The sequence below is a fragment of the Aphelocoma coerulescens genome, chromosome 1 (assembly GCF_041296385.1).
Source record: "Aphelocoma coerulescens isolate FSJ_1873_10779 chromosome 1, UR_Acoe_1.0, whole genome shotgun sequence".
In the NCBI taxonomy this organism is placed as follows: domain Eukaryota; kingdom Metazoa; phylum Chordata; class Aves; order Passeriformes; family Corvidae; genus Aphelocoma; species Aphelocoma coerulescens.
The window spans coordinates 69,996,383-70,003,372 of record NC_091013.1 but is presented as its reverse complement, the minus strand read 5'-3'; the positions used below and the strand labels follow the sequence as shown (position 1 = coordinate 70,003,372).

At 36.7% G+C, this 6,990-nt stretch overlaps 1 long non-coding RNA gene across 6 annotated transcripts in view; it reads left to right on the top strand.

Moving 5' to 3' along the window:
• Positions 1 to 432: 432 nt before the first annotated feature.
• Positions 433 to 6,990, top strand: part of LOC138118976 (uncharacterized) — a 54,862-nt gene continuing 48,304 nt past the window's right edge. For 3 of the 6 annotated variants that reach the window (XR_011155344.1, XR_011155343.1, XR_011155347.1), the window contains exons 1-2: positions 433 to 590; positions 724 to 969. This is a non-coding gene — a long non-coding RNA (uncharacterized lncRNA). Of the gene's footprint in view, positions 591 to 723; positions 970 to 1,704; positions 1,765 to 2,332; positions 2,503 to 2,646; positions 2,762 to 6,990 lie in introns of those variants that run through there. The other 3 variants (XR_011155345.1, XR_011155348.1, XR_011155349.1) reach the window with 3 other exon arrangements.

Here is a 6,990-nt window from a genome sequence, read left to right as displayed (position 1 = left end):
CCCACCCTATCTTTCTACTCTGAGAGGAACCCCAATCCAGAGGCACACGGTGGATATCAGCCACTTCCACACATAGATTAGCTGAGCGTTTTCAGGCCTTTACACAGAGCAGTATTCCTACTATCCTGCTCCATCCTTGTCTGGATCCCTGGAGACCACAGATAGGGGAGTCTGCTGGGAGAGATGTGATGCCTAAAGAGATGTGGGCTTCTGTGTTTCTGATTTCCCTGAACCTATACCTCTGCTTTGGAAAGCCTGAAGTGTCTGCCCAGACTCACTGCTGCTGTCCTACCACACAGGTGTCCTGACTCACTCTGATGGCATTAGTGCAAAGTAACAAACACAGGGGAAAAGTACCTTTATTCAGACCTTTTCAGACTAACAGGTGACAGTAATCATCAATTACTCCAACGACTTGGAGTCACTGATCATTGCTTTTTATAAGAGATGGATAGAGCTACAGGTCTATCTCTACCATAATATAGGATAACTAGAAAATTTTCAAGTAAAGGAAACTTAAATGACCACATAACTGCAATTGGTGTAAAACAAAGACTAGGACCATCCAAAGTGGAAAAGAGAAGACTGAGGTGGGACATAACATGTTAAATGTTAAAAGAACATAATGTGAAACTATCAATATAAAATAATAGTATTAAATGTATAATTTTTAAGTTATGTAGAGATGGTGAAGAAGGCCTGATTATTCACTGTTTCTCACAGTAACAGAAGCACCCAACACCAAAGGAAACTGTCAGGCAGCAGGATGAAAACAAGACCAAGAAATTAAGCTCTTCACTTTTACTACAGTGTCTAATCTGCCTTTGTCAACACTTAAAAATTGAGTGAGAGACCATGTGTAAGAAAACCAGCTTTAGCAGCCACATATTCTCACAGGAATGGGCAACTGAAAGTGATGTTAGGAAGGAATGTGTGAGACATCTTCTGAAGACATGGTGTGAAAACCAGGTGAGGAATTTTTCACTATTAGTTAATATAAGCTGTCTTAATTTTCAGAGAATCAGTATTTTCTCTTCATGTGTTGTTGCAAGCCATGGCATCTAAATCATTATTCCCCCAAAAAGTACTTCATTAAATAATATTGATAATACCTACAAAAGGAGTTGAAAAAGTCACTCTCTGGTATACAAACGAGCTGTTCACTGCCTGCTGTAAAGGCACATGCAAGAGAGAAGGAAGCCTGTTGTCCTGCTCCCAGTACTCCCAGCAAATTGTGGTCATCCCATTCAGCTTGCTGAATGCCCAGCTGACAAGGAAGGGATGAAACCTATATCATAGAGGGCTGAATCTTCACTCACTGACAAAAGTTACTGAAAGCAGAGAATTGGAGATATTTAAGGCTAAAATGTTATGATGTCTGATAAGCTCTGGAAAATCATTTGACAACAAAGGCCAGAGATCCTGAGTTATTCTGAACTGCGACAGCATAGGGCCTTTTTACATACAGAACAGCATAATACTGTGAAATGTCATATCCTTATTGTTATAAATCTGATATTTATGTCAGCACAAGTTAGTTATACCAAAATCAACAGAAAAATGCAATATAACAACACTACTTTCATGCTTATTACTCTTCAGTATGTCATAACAGAAAAGTAATTTGAGAGGATACATAATAAGAAAATTATATGAAAGTATACAATAGAATAATCTCTTTTACACTTTGGGGACTGTAAACAGCTCTCAAAATAAAATTGCCAAGCTTGTGGAAGTCAGTGAAAAATCTATAACAACTCAAGGTAAGTGAAATATTCCAACTGTCTTATGCAGCTAGAACTTGGTATCTTGCTGCCAGAAGTCCTTAATGGAGTAACACCCTCATCATCCACCTATCAGACATGTACTATACCTTGCAATAGGCATATATATAACCTTTATATATAGTGATGGTTGGAGCAGAGTTCAGTCATGGGAAATAATCCCCCTCCCTTCCACTAAATACAGAAACGGGTCTATGAGGGAGTCATGGGTAGAAAGGGGTAAAGACAACAGTGATTGTTTTAGACATCCTAAAGATGGAAGGAAAGGGATGTACTCAGAAACGAAGAAAAAGAAATCAGTTTCAGTATCTGGAATGAAGGTAGTGATAGCATGACAATAGCAGGGTTTATCATATTAAAACCAAGTAGAAAATGAAGGGGTAAATGCTAAAAACGATCATATTTTTGTCAATAAATATAAAGAACCTGCAATGGAAGCTGTTCTTGGTTAAGGGAAAAGATAGCAGAAAGGTATTTTCGACAAGAGAGAGAGAACCAAGCTTCTTTACTTTGTCTGGATTTGATATATTTTCTTCTTTCACTGACAGGTAGGATAAGTATTATTATACAGAAGGGAAGACACTGAAGATAGAAGTGTGCCCTGTTTCACAATTAATAAATTTACTGGCATCAGTGAAATCAGATTTTACCCAAGGTCTTCTAAATGTATGAGAAGATCTCAAATCAGGCCTTGTTTCTTGCCTTTTTTTTTTTTTTTTTTAACCCATGGTGCTGCAGCTAAATTAATTTTAAGTTTAGTAGAAAACACAAGGAAATTTCATTTCATTTAAGTTATATTTTAATGCAAAGTATTGGAGCTCTGTAAACCTTATAACCAATGCACATTCTGTCTCTGCCCTAGTTGAACACACAGAATGGACCTTTTTCCCCTTGGATAACAGAGGATAAAGCTAGCTGAATATCACATCTTGTATCTGCTATCATGAAATATTTAGCATGTTGCTTGCAGAACCTTGTTTATGGGAAAAAAATAAATGCCATGTGAAATGGATCTTTTCACAATCAGGCTATATTTTTTTAACCTGTAATGACTTCAAGATCCTTTAAAGATCTTGAAAGAGAATTGAGTTTGGATTTTTGGGTTTGAATTGTTCAAGGGTTTTTAACTGCACTAAAAGACTTACGGGAAGCAAGTTGCCTGATCCTAATGTTCTGATGACTACTGTCACAGGCAAGTCCAAGACAAAAGGTTTGTATTGTAAGCAATGGAGGACATGTTACTTCTAAAAGTTCAGATTGCTCTTTATTTTTCATGGAGAAGCATCAAGCTCTTACAAGCATAAAATATCAGATAGCAGACATAGCACTTAAAGACTTCATTCATCCCAGTAATCTTTAACTTGAGCTTTTGTAATTAGCCACTCTTTTTTTCACAGCCCAGAGAAATTGAGGCTATTATCTAACAAAGAAAGTTAAAGACCATAGAAAAAGTTTAAGAGTCCTTGATTCAGAATGCAGTTTGGAAATATATAGTTAGTATGGGCTTTTCATATAACATCTTTAATGTGCAACTGACAACAAAATATGTGCGTTTATTAACAACCACTAATAGTTCTTCTATGTAGGACTTAACATTAGTGAACACATCTGTGTCTTGGGATTGTGGTTCCCTGATATTTTATTTTAAGTTCCATTTTTAAAAATATGCATATCCATCTGGAAGATTTCTTGCAAAAAACTCAAATGCAGTGCTGAAGGTCTCTAGAAAAAATGTAATTCATTTATCTTTTGCTATTAGTGCATCAATTTGTTCCAGTTCTTAATTTCAGTTTCTTTCGTTTGATCCTTTTATGCAAATCAAGGCCACTGGCAAAACTGTGGCAGACTTGCATTGAAACTCCTGGTGTGATTTGATAAAAAAAAGATGAGCACTAAGAGGGGTCAAGGTCCATGGAGGCTAAAGGTATTTTCCAGTCTTCAGAGGCCTTTAGAATAAGACCGAAGGATATATAGTATTTATTTTTCCTTAAAAAACTGGGATATCACTCTGAGACTACAAGACTAGACCTAAGCCGCAGCACGTGGATGTGATTTCATTGATGCTGCAGCTGTTTCTATCAAAGATGTAGCTCTGTATTCACACTTTCCATAATGCATGATGTCATGGAACAAATTTAAGTATTTTGCTTTTGTTGACCAAAAGTTAGCTCCTTGTTCTTCTTTCACATATTTATATTTTATAATTTCTTTGTAACAAATACCTATGTATAAAGTAAGTGAAGAAAAGCTCAGGAAAGGAAGAGGGGGAGTTTTCCTGTAGGGATTTTTTTTCTCCTAAGACAAAAGAGAAGGATTTTAAATGCATAAGTAAAAGCACTCTGGGGAAGAAAGAAGGGAAAAGACTGAGAAAGAAATTATATTTCTCTCATCAAAGGATAGTCAGACAGCAGTGAGGAAGCAAGAAATGGTGACATATCATCATCATTATCACGTCTCCCACTAATGTTAAATTTATATATTTTTCTGTGGAAAAAAGAAAAAAAAAAAAGGGAATAAACAAAATCATTCTTGGAATTTGTTCAAAAAATCAGTGGAGTGCAAGTCCATTAAAACTGTCATACCTGAAACATCATGAATAGAATTCAAACTGTTCCAAGCATTTTGCAAAACCCTTTACAAAACTTAAACAGACTTAAGCAAATTATACTTTAAACCCATAATTGATCCTCCCTAACAACACTGCTAATTAACTAACATAAATTAAACTCACTGTAAAATCTCAATAAATCAGAATGCTATTAAAGTACAAAAGAAATTTCGCTAAAACTCTAGAAGAGCATACCAGTCAATAATACAGTGGATCACTTAGTTTCACTGAAGTCATTAACACTGGCCAACATGTAACAAAAAATGCATATCATAGAATCATCAAATATCTCACGTTTGAAGGGAACCATAAGGACCATCAAGTCTAAGTCCAAATATATATATAGATATATATATAAAATCATCTGTACATTCAGTAAAATAAATCATGTCCTAATGTTACAATGAATCAGTCCATTTCCATTTCAAAGGTACTTCACACATCAGAATTTCCCTGATTTATTCTGGTGCATTTGATTCCCTTTGAGACTGCTTGGATTCAGCCTTCAGTTACAAACACAATTGCACAGTTGCTCAAATTGCATCAATATCAACATCCTTCTCCACTGGCATCCTCCCTGCACTCTTCCCACAGCAGGGACAAACAACACACATCTTTGTGAACTAATGAAGGATCCATCAAAGATGCCACTTCAGGGTTCGATCAGGTGTTCATTTTATTTAGATAATGGAGAGGAGCATCAAAGTCAGTTTGATGTAGTGTAGGATGGACTTGCTTAAAAAGTGCCTAGAGATATAACAAAAGAACTAATTTCAAGATATCTACAGAAGTGGTAAAAGTATTCACTTTGAAAAGAATTTTTATGTTATTTATGTTTAGACTAAAATATTGAACCATTTAAAGACCAACAGGATTTTAAAACTCTACCTGTAATCCTCCATAGTTTTTAATTGTGCAAATATATTCTTAGTTTTATCCAATTAATGCTTTATTCACAAAATACTTTTTGTATCCCACTTTCTTTGGGCTCCCCATCCTATTGTAGTGCTTCCAAGGCTGCAGCCAGATCTGGCTTCAGTGACAGCTTGGGGGAATGGCCAACCAGGACTGCTGAAATATCAATGTGTGGCAATCAGTCCTCAGGATGAGAAAAAAGGCTTCTTCCTCAGCTTCTAAGAAAGACCCAACTTTTGGTCCCATCTCCAGGCTTCTGAAAAAAATATCTCATTTTTTAATGTCACTTCCAATTACCACCTTGGTCTTGTGTCTGTTAATAGCAGATCAGCTTGCTCTAGATCGACTTGCCATACAAATACAAAAGCCCTGTGTGACAACACAACTGCATTTCCTTTTGATTAACCAGAACACACTGTGCAGTGTTCAGCTGGCTTTGTGTCAGCTGCACGAAGACAGATACCTGGTGGGCTATGGGACAAAGTTACCACTTCAAAACTTTTACAGGAATTTCAGGTGGTAGAGTGATCTCGCACTAAGTCGGTTCTGTACCTCATGTGGAGGCAGCATCTCAGACCTGGTATTTTGTACCCTAAAACTGAATTATTTTATTAAAACCCCACAGTCTTGGTGACCCCTGAAACACAGTCTGATGTTGGGAAACAAACATTTTTTTTTACACCTGCATAAAGCATAGGCTAGCACTGAGAACATCCCAAATAAAGCTTGTTCCATAAAAGAGAGCTGTTTTGTACACAGATACCTTAGGGATCTTTTTGTTGTGCGATGCACTGTGATATGGTGTAGGCATCCATGAAACTCCCTGTAACAAAACCACACATGTCTGAGACTTCCTATTTGTAGACAGGGCTAGGTGTGAATTTAAGCAGACATTTAAGCACCAGTTAGGACTGGGACATCTATGATTCACTAGGAAGCAATGAGGACATTTTGAAGGGTGATGGAAACAGGCTATGGAAAAGCTATAAAGATTCAATATTTTAAATTTAGCCAAAACTATATGTAGGTGGTTTTATAAGTGTTAATGAGTTATCGTTGGCTAGGATACACATGCATTCATTGTAACAGAAGGAGCTTGGAGAAGAGGAGATCGTTATACCAAAATGGGAACTTGGGTATTTCTGGCTCCTGTGGTGGGGAATACAGACACACAGACAAACAAGTTGTTTGAGGTGCAGGGATAGATACATCCCTTTGTAGGTCAAATAAAACATTTCTGGTTATTGTGGTCTGGAAATGATTGCAAAATATATCTTAAAAGCATTCAGATTTGGGGCTCTTGAAAATCTGTGTATTTACTTTTAAGGCTTATAGTGAATTGGCTTTAAAGTTAATTCAGAAAAAAAATTGTTATTCCTAGAGAAAGGAAATGTGGCCAAAGCTAGGGTTTCATCAGCTATTTTCCTTCCCATTCACGTTTTGTCCTGTTTGGCTATCCATTTAGGATTCCCAGGCTTTTATATTATTTTTTTAATCCTGTATGGAAGCTATCTACAGGTTTTGAATTTATTATCTTAGCTTGCACAAAAGGACCGTAAGATAACCTCCTCCCCTACCCTTCTGCTGCAGTTGACGGTGACTCTAAACATTCCCATAATAGAAAAGATCAGAGCTAGGAGCCAGCTCCTAGCTTTTTTAAAGTGTATATACTAGTACTGCAAC